We start from the raw sequence: 15,591 nt of genomic DNA on the forward strand, positions 1-15,591 counted from the left end.
GAGCATGGTCAAGTTGTTAGAAACAAAGCTCGTCTCGTTGCTCAAGGGTACACTCAAGTTGAAGGGATTGACTTCGATGAAACATTTGCTCCTGTGGCTAGACTTGAAGCCATACGCATACTGCTGGCCTATGCAAATCATCATAACATTCTTCTGTATCAAATGGATGTGAAGAGCGCTTTTCTCAATGGCAAGATTGACGAAGAAGTGTATGTTGCACAACCGCCTGGCTTTGAAGATCCAAAACATCCTGACATGGTGTACAAGCTCAACAAGGCGCTGTATGGCCTCAAACAAGCCCCTCGGGCTTGGTATGACACACTCAAATACTTCCTGAAGAGCAAAGGCTTCAAACCTGGTTCCCTCGACCCCACTCTCTTCACGAAGACATATGATGGTGAACTGTTTGTGTGCCAAATATATGTGGATGACATTATCTTCGGTTGCACCCATCAGACCGCGGACATCGTCTTCACGCCGGCCGCGGACATCGTCTTCTCCGCCGTCACCATAGGAGTTCTCCGTCGCCAAGTTAGGGCACGGACGATCGATCTTCTCGGCCTCCTCTCCCACTCCGTCTAGCAGTTCTTCGTGTGGTAAATAAAACTTCTTTTTTACGGCCCCTTTGATTCTATAGATCCATCACTTTCTACCACAAGCAGTTTCTGATCACACAAGTTGAATCTCTTTCATACTTCATCTCATAATATGCCTAGTATGTTCACTTATGCTTCACAAAATAGTTAGATTCCTCACTTGTACTTATTCGTGGATTCGTACAAATCTGGAACCAACTCTCTATCTGTGAGTGAATGTCTTCGCACTATGAGGTCAATGTCTTCTAAACTGATTTATCTTCAAAATCTTCTGAGAATGCATATGACCTCTTCCCCTTCCTTCGCACCTTAATGCTGTCACAGGTACATGTCCATGGGAGAATCCCTTGGTTCTCATAGTCTGCATTCATTTGCAGAATTCTTACAGCATCATATAAATTCTCCCGAAGCCAGTTTCTGTTTGACCAGCAAGCGGAAGCCTTTGAAGCCTTTGAATGTGTTGAAGCCATTCAGTTTGAAGATCATGGCTACAGAGAAATCAGCAAGGAAGGGTGGCCGACAGCGTCGAGGGGGAACATCAAGAGATCTGCCTGATGACCTCTCAGAGTTGTACAAGACAGACCCAGAAGAGGATTACAATCAGCGTAAGACACGAATCCAATGGATTCGAAGGTACTGGGCCGAGCAATGGTTCAAGTACAGGTTTGTGACCCAGGAATATGCAGAGAAGAATGCCATCAAGCGACCATGGGGAGACATCCTATACAGAAATCTTCAACCCAGGTCCAGAGATGAAGCCATTGAACAAGGCTTCTATCCCTGCATGGTCTGTGAACCATAGCCTGCAGATGCTGATCCATCGTCATTGCTATGGTGTCGTGACGACAATCTGTTCAAACGCAACTTCCAGTTTGCCAAGAACTTGGCTAAGCAAAACAAGAAGACATTGGGACTAGACTTCAACCCTGGTCCTTTTGCTCCCCGTGCCAATGGCACCCGCGAAGATGAACCCAATCTTGTTGGCCCTTCTACAACCTGCAGGGTCTCATCACTCATATCATGGTTCAAGGGATAGCCATGGATGAGCCTGGAGATGACGCTGAATCTGATGAAGCGCCTGCACCGCTGAAGCCAAAGAAACTGAAGAAGCCTAAAGCTTCAAAGCCTGCTCCTGCACCAAAGGTCTTACATGCGAAGCCACTGGCTACTGCACCTCCTGAAGACAGTGTGCAGTCTGAAGATCTATCACGTATCTCCAAGAAGACTGAGATGAGAAAGAATACTGATCAGGCACTGACTGCTGCTACTATTCTGCGCAATGACGCCATTGATCTTTCCAGCGATGAAGATCTTGCAGATGACGCTCTTGAGCAACTGATCAAGAGCAAGGAAGAAGCAGAGATCTTCAATGATTTGCCTCTCTTTGATGTGGCAATCCTCCATAACTTCATTGATGAGTGGTTTTACATGCCCAACCTCAGCTTTGAAGATCTACAACTTCCAATTGGCCTCAGTGTCGCCTTCCATGGCGCCATTGCTTCTGAGCTATCTCTAGCTCAGCGCATCGTTGAACTGAAGCAAAAGATCGACTATGAGAAAGCTCAGTTCAAGAAGCACATGGCCAAGCTCAGCGTGCAAGATGTGAAAAACTTCAAGATTATGCTGCACGAGCTCAAGGAAGCCTTTCTCAAAAAGCATGAAGAAGCTCAAGGTTCTTGTGAACGCATGAAGAGCCTGGCTGACAAGTGTGTGCAAGCCTACAATGAGGTTGAGAAGCGCAAGGCTCTTGGTCATCCTGGCATCGACCCAAGAATGGCTGCAAACAAGAAGAAGCCCTCAACTGACCAATCTGCACCTTCAAGGTAGGAAGAACCTCGCATAGTCTTCCCAAGCAGCATGACTGGCTCGAAGCCAAAGGTCAGGTTAACCGCTTCAAAACTGAAGAAGACAAGGACTGCCGAGGCTGAAGCCAGAAAAAGGAAAAATCCTGAAGCTTCTGATGCCGCTCCCTCTAAGAAGAAGCGCAAAACCAAGAAGGATCTCGCTGCTCTCACAGAGCCCTTAGTTGTTGAACCTATCTCAATGGTTCGCCCTGCATCTGAACACAACGAGCGCCAACTGATTGTTCATGAGCCTGCTTCCACAGAGGCTCCTGATGCTGAAGACATTCCAGCAGTTGACCCCACCGCTGCTGAAGACATTGGTCACCATGACAATGTTGAAGATGATGAAGTCCTTCCTCAGATCAAGCACCAACTGGTATCATCGCCTGTGCTTACGCATAGTGAACTCATCAGCATTGGTCGTCCTCTGACGCCAACTGCTCAGGATGCATCGTGGGCTGATCACACATAGAGACAAGACACTCCAAGCTCTCCCCAAGCAACCCCATCAGTGCAAGAAGAGGATGACTTTGAGGCCTAGCCAACTCCATCTCCACAGGCGTCGCCAGCGCTACGCAGGCTTCGCAAAGGACCAAGGTCTCAAGTCCCTCTTCCGAGCGTTCCAGAAGGAGAAGTGCACCACCAATCTGTTGCACGTCAAGTGTTTCCAGATGCCACTCCTACTGTGACTGTCTCTGAGTCTGAAGCCAAAGGTGCTGAAGATAATCCGGCTGCATCAGCCGATGACAAACAAGAAGAAGATCGTGTCCCTACACCCCCAAACTCTGAAGAAGCTATTCCTGACGTGAACGTGTTTGTGCCCGATCCTCCAGCTCATCAAGTGGAGGTTGAGAAACTTGAGGCTGCCACCACCAACACAAATGAAGCCAATGACGTAGTCATGGCTGAAGCAAATGTGGAGCTTGCACCAACCAATGTGCTAGAGGCCAATGAAGCCAATGATGCAACTTCAACAGATGTGCAGCCTGACGCCTCTGTTGATGCCACTGCTCCTGTTCCACCACCAAGGCCACACACTATCGAGAAAGCATTCAACTATGGCCAACTTGTCACTGCCAAATGGCCTTTTCTGACTCCTCCGCCTGCTGCTGGTCCTCAGTTTGACTATCATGTTGAGCACAGGCCTCAGGTTCAAAAGCCAATACCAAGGTTGCCCAGGTTTCCAGGCACTGCATCTGCACCCGGATCATTCAATATCAATGGCTTCAAGGCACACAACACCTTCTTTAATAGTGCCAAGAACCCCTACACCAAGGCAAGAGTATCTTCTGATCGGTTCTGGAGTTATCAGCAGCGCAGTTATTACTCATGCATTCTGTACAATCAAGGTCGCATTTTCCCACATATGCGTCTTGACACTGAAGCCATAACTGGACTGCCCTATTTGGAAGAAGCTCTGATTGCTTCAGAGAGTCAGGCTTGCTGCAGTTCGTCACTGATAAGGAGCACTGGAATGAAGAATTGCTGCTCCAATTCTATGCCACTCTTCATATCCATGGCTACAACAGGGATCCGAAGACTTGGGTCCTTGAGTAGATGACAGGCAATGTTCATCATGAAGCCAAAGCCTTTGATATCATTGAGCTTACTGGTCTGCCCACTCCAGGAGATCTGTATGAACCTGGTTGTCAGCTTCACAGTGCTGCTATGGAAAGCATCTTCCACAAGCCTGCGCCCAATATGAGTCAGATGCTTAGCATGATGAAGCCTTTGCCTCCAGATGCTGAATATCCTAAGGAGTTCAATGTTGAAGACCTTGAGTATCTGTCACGTACTATCTATCACATCATAAGGCGAACTCTCTGGCCCATCAAAGGACATTCTCCACATGCCAAGCTAGAAGGCGCAATGAAGACGTTGGTCTTTCATATTCTTCATGACAAAAGCTTCAATGCACAAGACTTCTTTATTCGCCAGCTTGCTGCATCAGGATCTAACATTTTTGGCTTGAAATTTTATGCTCCATGGATAATGCGGCTGATCAAACTACACTCAGCTGTCACCTATCAGCCCTCTGCTTGCAATCATCGGATATTTCTGCCTGACGTCGATATGTCAGTTGAAGCCATCTATCCAGAGCCTACCAAGGAGCCTCTTAGTCTTTAGAATGCTGAGAATCAAAGCTTCTCTCAAAACATTGAAGGAGTTCAAGCAGTCTCTCGTGTTTATCCTCTGGCTGGCACTACACGTGCACCTCACCGTGCCCTCACTGAAGCCACTGACAGCACCACTACCCAACGGCCCAAGAAGCGATCCCGTGTTCTCAATGACCGAGAGCATCTGGTTGCCCTTCATCAGAAATAGGATAGGCATCATGACTGGCTTAAGCACCAAATGCAAAGCCTCTTGGTGGACGTAAACAGGATTCGCGATCTTGCCACCCAGAATGCCTTTGTTGCCCATGAAACCTGTCGGCGTACATGGAAAGGGCTGACGCTTATGTGCTCCGAGAATGATCTTCAAGAGGATGGCTTCTCTGAGCGCTTCAAGTTTGACTCAACACCTCCAAGAAGGACTGTGCTGCGACAAACTCCGTCTCTTGAAGACTCTGAGTTCTCTTCCTCCGCGGCAACTGTGAATGCCAGAGTGATCGATGACGAAGACGATGCTACTTCACCGCCCCCTACTTATGCACGCATCAACACTGCCCCGAGTTCGTCTGCACCGCCTAACAACACCGACGACCTTGCTGCTTCACCTACTCCTCATGGGAACGAGTAGATGCTCTATGTCGTCAAACCTTTTTGGTCCTTACTGACAAAAGGGGGAGAAGCATATGAGTTTGATAGTCTTCAAGCGGGTCCATATGGGCGGCTGCTTTATATTATGCCTAGTGTTTACAACTCTCGTTTTGATACATTTGGTTCTTTGAGTTGTAACACTTAAACTCGATGGTCGTCTGCTACTTATTTGCTATTCTATGATGCGATGATAAATTCCGCATGTGCGATGATAAATTCCACACTTAGATCATTTTGTAGACATCCATTTTTCATTATGCATGTCATTATCTTCACATACTTTTCATGCATGATGAATTGTCATCATAAGTTGAAGAGGATCTCCACAAGTACAACCTGCCATGTGCATTTGCATTCCAAAAGCAAATTACTTATATGCACATCTTCAGGGGGAGCCCTTGCAACTTATGAAGACAACCCCTATCCTTTACAATTTCACATATTATATTCCCCGTTCAAAACTTCAACTAGTTTGTCATCAATCACCAAAAAGGGGGAGTTTGTAAGTGCATCTAGTGCCACCCCTAGTTGATTTTGGAGTATTAACGACAAACCTAGTTGAGGGACTAATGTGTTTGTGAGAATTGCAGGATAACACAGGTAGAAGTCCCTCATTGATTCGGTTTTCCTACCAGAGATGACCCCTAAAAATGTAAGAAGACATTGAATACAAAGGTGGTATGTGAAGACATTCACATTGAAGACTATGACAAGAGAAGACATCGCATGAAGACTATGGAGTGCGAAGACTTAGTTCTTTCGTCCTTCTTTTTCTTCTTTGTTGAGTCATAGGAACCACCGTACTGTTAAGTGGGGTCCAAGAGAACCAGTCAGAATGACTGAAGTGATGCTTAACCAAAATCCTATGTCTTCGAGTGAAGACTATGAGAGAGAATCTTGTCTAGAGTTGGATAATTCAGCTTTGCTTGTAGCCCAAGTAAAGTCGTCGTGTGTGTTTGAAATCTGACCGTTGGAACACGTGTTAGTTCCTTAGTGACCCAGGGTCATTTCAGACAAATCAGGTCGGGTTGCCTAGTGGCTATAAATAGCCCACCCCCTACAACCATAAACGGTTGGCTGCTCAGAGTTAGAGTACGGCTTTTGTCGTTTGAGAGCAACCCACCTCGAAGCCTTTGAGAGAGAATTCCTTGCGAGGATAAAGCCCTAAACACCCAGAGACAAAGAGTGTTAGGCATCACTTAAGTCTTCCTGTCTGTGTGATCTGAAGACTTATTACACTTGAGGACTGTGAATCCTCCAGCCGGTTAGGCGTCGCGTTCTGAGCATCCAAGAGTCATTGTGGATCGCCAGTGAACGAAGTCTGTGAAGGTTTGGAAGTCTACCTTGAAGACTTACCAGAGTGATTGGGCGAGGACTGGGTGTCCTTAGCTCAAGGGGAATAAGGTGAAGACGAGGTCTTCTGAGTTGAATCTCAGCCTCCCTAACCAGACGTACAGTTGTCACAGCAACTGGAACTGGTCCAACAAATCATTGTCTTCAACGAGTCACTGGTTTCATCCTTCCCTTCCCTTTGCTTACTGTTGGTCCTTGTGAAGTCATTGTATGATTGCATTATCTTTTGTCTTCACTGAGTGACTACTTGTTCTGATTGGCTTCACAATATCTTCCTACCTGATCTTTACTGCCTAGCTGCTATTAGTCATTATGCTTTCACTTCATTGAATACTTGACTATGGTTTGCCTAGTGTAGTCTACCTTCCGCTGTATGGTAATAGGTTTATTTCTATCGTTTGTCTTCGAAACTTCCATGTTTTGAAGACTTTCATAAAAATCGCCTATTCACCCCCCTCTAGTCGATCACTAGCACTTTCAGTTTTGGATTTATAGTAATTTTAAAACCAGGTTTCTCAATGTTTGTTGTCGAGTCAGCACCGCGCTGGATAGGCTTTTTACTCGTGGGTGCCAAATGACAAATCCAAATCTGTCACTACCATGCTACTTTTCTTATTAATAATTATAGCCCATTAGGTGTGCTAGCTGAAAATAAGTTTGTGGGTGCTGGTGGGCGCTAAGAACTTGCGGGTTCTGTAATGAACAAAGATCTTGAGGATACCACGAGAGTGATGTTCTTTCCATATGTTGTGAATGCTTATAATATGTATGTCTTAATGAAAGAAATGGCAAGCCATTGGCCCAGTATGAAAGAAAATATGGGTCAAAACCGAGTTGAAAAGGGAAACACTATCTAACTCCAGCTTACAAACAGTACAAAAGCACAAGGATTAATTGCTCATCAGGTTTAGACAAAATCCAGATTAAACAGGACAATGACATCTAACTCAACCAAAGTTTTCGGCAGTCACAACCAAATGGATCAGTCGGATCCATAAAATCAAGATCCCCGGCCAAAAATTCTACTGGTACATGATGACAAGTTGTTGTAAATAGGAGCCAAGCACGATTAGAAGCCCTTAGGTCCACCTAAAACTTCTTTTTATGTTGTTCAACACTTGCAGCCGTAAGAAATTTCTTGTCGAAAAACTTAATCCTCACGGACAATACTGCCCTCGCATTCAACATGAAGAATGTGAAAAGGCTAGTGTTTGCATTGTTGGATGCATATCCTTCCAGTGTTACTGTCTTAAAATGAATGTCATGAGATCTGAGAAAATCCCGGTGCTTCTTGAACCATCGATTGGTTATACCTTGTTCTCCATGTGTTAGTGCCTAAATAGAGATGAATATTGAAAACATTTAATGTCTAAAAAGATTATGTTGAAAGAGTGATAGTTCAACAAATAATTATAGTACATTATATATGGGCTTTCAATGTGTGTGAAATCATCACCTTTATATACAAATTCTCTGGACATGGAAAGCATTGCAGCAAGCCAATAATCGTGTTCAGATCAAAACACCACATACTGATATGTAAGGTCTTGATAGAATCCACCACCACTGATAGGATGGACAAGCTCTTCATTGAGCATAGAACATAATATTAGTACCAAAAGTGTACTCCAAGATGATACTTAACTTATGCGCACAAATGAAAAAGGCAGATTACAAAAGTTTACGTAAATAATATACAGTACCTCAATAGGTGTGGAGCCAAACACCATCTTGAACCATCTAAAAGGATCACGAATTGCACCCAAGGTCTCCAGTTTAGGCATAGAGACTAGTTATTTGCGAAGGTACTATACCAGAATCAAGGAGCAACCTTTGAAGTGAATGGGCATCTTCGATGATGAGATCAAGTCCAAAAAAAATTCCCATGCTTACAAGGTGGGGACGACTTTATTTTGAGACAATGGATGCGAATTTCCATTGCAAAAATAAGCAGCAAGTGCTCTAGGGCAGGGCAGCTGGAGTGGATGATGTTATGCAGTGCGGCCTCCGATAGATCAACCACCACAAGCACAAGTTTTTTAGCAGTGGGAGTCTAACCATTTGTACCAGATTGTTTGCTAGATGGCACCGGGCAAATGTGGCGGTGTGGAGAGAGGAGGAAAACCACGTGATGGATACCGGTGGTGAGGGCACAAATACATCGGTTCGTGGTATGTTACATATATAGTCATGGTAGAACTCAAGCTGCTGGAGTTTGTCGAATTGACGGGATGTCAGCCAGGCGGCCACCGTGCAGGGTATGTCCAGCAGGTAGCATGCCGGGATGCAGATGCGTTGAACGGAGCCCTCGTGGGAGGAGATGATGGCTCGGGGGAGTTCAGAATCATCATTGACAGATAGCTGACGATAGTCGAGATTAGGAGGCGTGGTGCGCCACAGCATGCCCCACTAAGATGCGAGGACTTGTGTGTGGTAGCCATCCTTGGAGGGGAGAAGGGATATGATCTCCCCAAGGATTCCGTCTGGGAGATCGTTGATGCGGTCCGCTGGAGATTCTACTGGTTCCTCGGGTCCAGGATGCGCTTTTGGCTGCACAGTCAGGTCCAAGATCTACATCCGGCGGCGGCGCTGGTCAGAGCCTCATTTGTGTACATACCAATCTAAAAGAAAAAATGGCATAACATGTAGGACAATCGAAATTAATTCTCAAGATCAGGAAGAAAAAAGGCACAAACATATATGTAGGACATTCAAAATCAATTCTCAAGATCTGGCCACGAATTATTAGCACGCAAGCTAACCCTAGTCGGATTATTAGCAAAAATTATTTGTACAGAACAAACAATTAGTCACTAACTCTATATGGATAACATTCAAACAATCAATACACTACGTGCATCTAACATGTTTGTCGCACAAATGGGTATATAGATGACTAACTGGTTTTCCGTCGGAGTCGTAGTTGTTGCCAGAGTTGATGTTGACCTCTGGCTCTGGCTAGGGGGGCACTATGGCACCGACGAAGTCAAGGTCGTGTTGCTGCCTGCGCGAGACCTCGTCGGCGGCGACAGAAACCTCTGTGGCTAGCTTCACGCGTTGTGCGGGTGCTTCACCAGCCCCGGCGTCGTCACTCCCTCCGATGGTGCGCTTCGGCGGCATCGTCATACACTCCAGAGTCCAGACGTTGGTGACCACTGTGGACCGGGGGTGCGGCCGCCTATCATGGCCGGCGGCTCGGGAGCGCAATTAATACGGACCGGTGGGAGTGAGGCAGGCTGCGGTCAAAAGTTGTCTCGCCTCCCGGTGAGCCTGCGCGGTGGACGTCTGCCATTCCTACATCATTTCACACAGCTACTTGCATGCCTCCCCGTCAATTCACACACCTGCACGCACACCTCCCCGTCTTCCTGGGTGGTGGACTGCTCGCATGCGTCCCATCAACTCACACCTGCTCGCACGGCACATGTGGCGTGTGGCAGCACATATGTTTTTTGGTTTATTTTCTGCCGCTTTACTGCTTCACTGAACCGTTTGCGTTGAAGAGATGCACAAATCCTGCGTTGAACATCTCGCACACTTCCCGGTGAACCTACGCACCAGACGAGTTTTGGATTTACTAGAGTTTAAAAACCAGGTATCTCAACGTTTTGCATGGGACCTAAGCATGCACCCAAGGACAAGGATTTGATTTCTCAACTAATTTATATGCACTAGAGCAAGTGCATGTAGTTCAAATTTGAATTATGTACATAAATGCACTGAAAACTTAGTTAATGCATAAAAATGTCCAAACGAACCCCGAAAAATCACAAAAATTGACACAACACTCCTGGTGTTCTATGTTGACACGAGAAAAAAATTGAAAGCAATAAGAGGCAATGGATGTCGTTTCGTCCCCAAAGGTGGGACGTTCCCTACCGGAACCATCATGCTTGTTGTGAGAAGCTCTGGTTTGTGAGAAGCATATACCCAAACCTGCCCCAAATGGGACAAAAAATATACCACGGCATGTTGATGCTGCTCCATGATAGCATGCCAAGTTTCATGAATTTTAGACGAGTTTTGGATTTACTAGAATTTAAAAACCAAACATCTCAATGTTTTGCCGGCAATCAACGGTGCCCTGGTGTTTCAAATTCATTCCCATTTCTTGCATGGGACCTAAGCATGCACCCAAGGACACATATTTGATTTTTCAACCAATTTATATGCACTGGAGCATGTGCATGTAGTTCAAATTTGACTTATGCACATAAATGCATTAAAAACTCAGTCAATGCATAAAAATGTCCAAATGAACCCCGAAAAATCACAAAAATTGACACAACACTCCTGTTGTTCTATGTTGACATGAGAAAAAAATTGAAAGCAATAAGAGGCAATGGATATCGTTTCGTCCCCAAAGGTGAGACGTTCCCTACCGAAACCATCATGCTTGTTGTGAGAAGCTCTGATTTGTGAGAAGCATATACCCAAACCTGCCCCAAATGGGACAAAAAATTACCACGACATGTTGATGCCGCTCCATGATAGCATGCCAAGTTTCATGAATTTTGGATGAGTTTTGGATTTAGTAGAATTTAAAAACCAGGCATCTCAATGTTTTGCCAGCAATAAACGGTGCCCTGGTGTTTGAAATTCATTTCCATTTCTTGCATGGGACCTAAGCATGCACCCAAGGACACAGATTCCATTTTCCAACCAATTTATATGCACTGGAGCATGTCCATGTAGTTCAAATTTGAATTATGCACATAAATGCATTAAAAACTCAGTTGATACACAACACTCCTGTTGTTCTATGTTGACACGAGAAAAAAATTTGGAAGCAATAAGAGGCAATGGATATCATTTTGTCCCCAAAGGTGGGACGTTCCCTACCGAAACCATCATGCTTGTTGTGAGAAGCTCTGGTTTGTGAGAAGCATATACCCAAACCTGCCGCAAATGGGACAAAAAATTTGCCACGGCATGTTGATGCCTCTCCATGATAGCATGCCAAGTTTCATGAATTTCAGGCGAGTTTTGGATTTACTAGAATTTAAAAACTAGGTATCTCAATGTTTGCGACCGAGTGATGGTGGCAGGGTGTTTGACATTCGTTCCCATTTCTTGCATGGGACCTAAGTACGAAACCCAAGACACATATTTGAATTTTCAACTAATTTATATGCATTAGAGTATGTGCCTGTAGTTCAATTTTGAATTATGCACATGAATGCATAGAAAACTCAGTTAATGTATAAAAATATCCAAGCGAACCCCGAAAAATCCCAAAAATTGACACAACACTCCTGTTGTTCTATGTTGACACTGGGAAAAAATTTGAAATCGAGAAGAGGCAATAGATATCTTTTCATCCAGAAAGGTGAAATGTTCCCTACCGAAACCATCACACTTGTTGTGAGAAGCTCTGATTTATGACAAGCTTATACCCAAACCTGCCCCAAATGGGACAAAATATTTACCATGACATGTTGATGCCCGCTACATGATAGCATGCCAAGTTTCATGAATTTCGGGCGAATTTTGGATTTACTAGAATTACAAAAGCAGGTACGTTGACGTTTGCTGGAGAGCCATAGTGCCGTGGTGTTCGAATTTCATCCCCATTTCTTGCATGGGAGATAAGCATAAACCCATGTAGACATATATGATTTTACAACCCATGTTGGTGCACCGGAGCATGTGCATGTAGTTTAATTTTGAATTGTGCACCTGAAATGGCTAGAAAACCAATTTAATGTATAAAATGTTCAAACGAACCCTGAATAATTCCAATTCTTTTACGACACATATATAGTTGCATGGTCACTCTAGATAAAAGGTCTAGCAATTCAAACACCATCCATTGCCGCTGTGACCCCATTATGTAATTCAAATCAAGATGAAAAATCAAGTAGATCGCACACAGTTTATTATCACTAACCGTGTGAGATGCAGCACAAAATATCCTGGAGCACCGTCGGTGTATAGTACGCCTATGGCTTACGTGAGAAGGTGCGTCGGCTACAGTCCACAGCCGGTGTCTCAAGCACACTAGCTCGCTCCCCAAATATCATTTCATTGTTTAATCATCGCTGATGAAAGATGGGTGCATGGACCTGCATCGTGAGGGCAACTTCGGTGGCCCACTCCAGCGAGAGCGCGGCCACAGCCGCCATGCGCGTGCTAACAAGGTGCATGAGCGCGGCCGCAATCTGCGACCGGGCGGCCATGGCAGCCCAAACGGCCGTTGTTGCTTCTCAGGTGGCGGCAGCAATATCTGGCTCGGGGATAACAACTGGCGAGAGTGGCACAACAGCTGTCCGTTCCGCAGCGGCGGCCTTAGCCCTGATGGAGGCCGCCCACGCCCAACTCCTAGAGGTCACCGCAAAAATCGAACGAAGCTTCTCCGACAACGGTCGGCAACCCACGGCCGAAGAGCTGGCAATCGCCAAGAGCGTTCGAGCAGCCGTCCATTCCTCCGCCGCATACCTTGCGACGATGGAGCCCGTCCAAGCCCAGATCGCGTCTCCCACGCCCAGCTCGTGGCGGCCTTTTCCAAAGAGATGGCGGATGTGAATGGCGAGATGCTTGCCGAGTATGGTGTGATGGATGCCATGGATCCCCTTCCCCAGGAGGCCATCGGGCGCGACCTGGACATGGAGGCGGCGACAAAGATCGACGAGCACCAGCCGTAGTAGTACTCTTTGTTTTGTTTAATTAAGAGCGTCGGTCTTTAATTTGTTAAAGTAATGTTTAGGTCAGCTAGCTCTGTTTAATTGCTGAACTTGCTCGATTAAGAAGTGTGGGTGTGCTATAGTCTCCTTTGTGTACCCTAATTATGCAATGACCTGGATGACCACGGTAACCATGGAAATTCGAACCAAAAATTTTGACATTCAAACTCAGCACACACGGGTTAAGCTATCTGAATCATTTGTGATGTTCACATATCATACATAGTTCTAAATAAGGGACCGTGTCTGATGACACTTTGCATGCCAGTTTTTTAATGAAGCGATTCCAAATTTTCAGCTTCCGCAGAAATATCTACCTCCCCGCCCCCTCCCCCTTATCAGAAGCCACAAAGTTGAAACCTTTACTCCTTGTTTGCAGCGCTGCCTCCTCGTCGGCGACCCTCCTTCACGCTGCTCGGCCTCGTCTATCCAGGCTGGTAATCCACACCCAACCCCCATCCTCCTCCTCCTTCCACATCCCACATGCCCCGACCGTCGGTGTGAGCGCGACACCTTCCACCCAAATCACCGACCCCTCCACCAAATAAGCGTGGCCCTAAGCCATGGTGCACGCAGTATAGCCAGGATCTCAAGGAGCATTTGGCAGCGGAGAAGCAAATCACGGCCACACACACGGATGAGGTCGCGATGGCTGCCATTCGTGCCGACCCCCAAATCTTGGAGGAGCACCTTGCCATTTGCTAGCTGCGCCGGTTAAGTATGCTTGGTTGTCCCGTTGTGTGCGCGCTGCTCCTGCCTTTCCTTCACAAATTCTAGTGAATTGTGCTATCTAATTTTACCATGCAATCTGTTGCTCTAGTGTATATGTTCTATATGTCGTGCAGTGTGGTGCTCACTTATTAACTATTTTGTTAATTAGTTGTCATCTTCAGTTAACTGTTTGGTTCAATTCTGCAAATGTGATGTTCAATTCTTCATGCTGCAATTTTGTATTGTCTTCCATGTGAGAAATAAATCGAATTTATCTTTACAAAATACATGAGAAACAAATACAATTGCTATATTTCCAAGTTGTCAAGCATGCTTGGTGTGGTTATACATTTTGCAGTGTGGTGCTCAGTTAACTTTTGGTTCATTTGTGTTGTGGTGTTTAGTTAACTGTTTGGTTCAATTCTGCAATGCGATGTTCAATTGTTGTGGCTGCATTCTGTTATTGTATACCATGTGAGAAATAAATTGAATTTGGTTGTACTAAATACATGAGAAACAAATACAATTGCTATATTTCCAAGTTGTTAAGCATGCTTGGTTTGGTTAACTATCTGATCTTCTATTAGGAGTATGTTATATTGTGCAATGTGGTGCTCAGTTAACGTTTGGTTTATTTGTTGTGGTGTTTAGTTAACTGCTTGGTTCAATTCTACAATGCGATGTTCAATTGATGTGGCTGTATTCTCTTATTGTATACCATGTGAGGAATGAATTGAATTTGGCTGCACTTAATACATGAGAAACATATACAAGTGCTATATTTCCTAGTTCTTAATCATGCTTGGTTGGATAAATGGGGTTTCCATGTGGCTTGAATTAATCTGATGAATCTGCAATGTGCTTATTTTTCATTAACATAGTTTACTGAGAGCATGCGAACCCTTACTTAACCTAATGACTATCTACCTTATATGTGTTGTAGGGAAACAATGGGAAGCACTGAGGTTTACAATATGGTAATAACTATTATACCTTGCCTTGTTTTATTCCTTTGCCCCATTTCCAATATAGAGCAGTGTCAGGACCCCGATTCCAAGTCACATCGATCTAGCCGGTAACACCTCATATCACTTTGCGGCCTCACGCACGGTATTCCCACAGGTGTCGCCTTACCATGGCCCGGGACCGTTTGCGCCTTTTGGCTCACGTATATGATAGTGTCGCTAGCATCCATATGACAGAGAGTCCGGGCCGACATGGCTAGTCGTGAACCCAAAGCGGCACTAACCTATGGGGACAGGTATACATGAATCACATCGAGCATGTCGGTCAGCAGCGTGTGAATCCGGGCTGTAGCACTGGGCTGACAGGACTCCGGGAACCCGGGCTGTAGCAGGCTAGGCAGGACTTCGGATGTCACCGTGTGACATTTCCCCGAAGGGACAGACACAGGAATGAAGTGAAACACATGCCGGCCAGTCAAGTGTCCTGAGCAGTAGTGTTGGGCTAGCAGGACTCCGGTGAACCGGGCTGTAGCGGACTACTATGGCTCATGGAAGCACTAGACTATATTTCCCCATAAGAGAGGCTGCCAAGGATAAACAACTAGATTGTCGGATCCCACACATACCAAGCATTTCAATCATACACACAATATGCTTGATATGTGTAACTACAACAT

This window comes from Triticum aestivum, chromosome 7A, assembly GCF_018294505.1.
Source record: "Triticum aestivum cultivar Chinese Spring chromosome 7A, IWGSC CS RefSeq v2.1, whole genome shotgun sequence".
In the NCBI taxonomy this organism is placed as follows: domain Eukaryota; kingdom Viridiplantae; phylum Streptophyta; class Magnoliopsida; order Poales; family Poaceae; genus Triticum; species Triticum aestivum.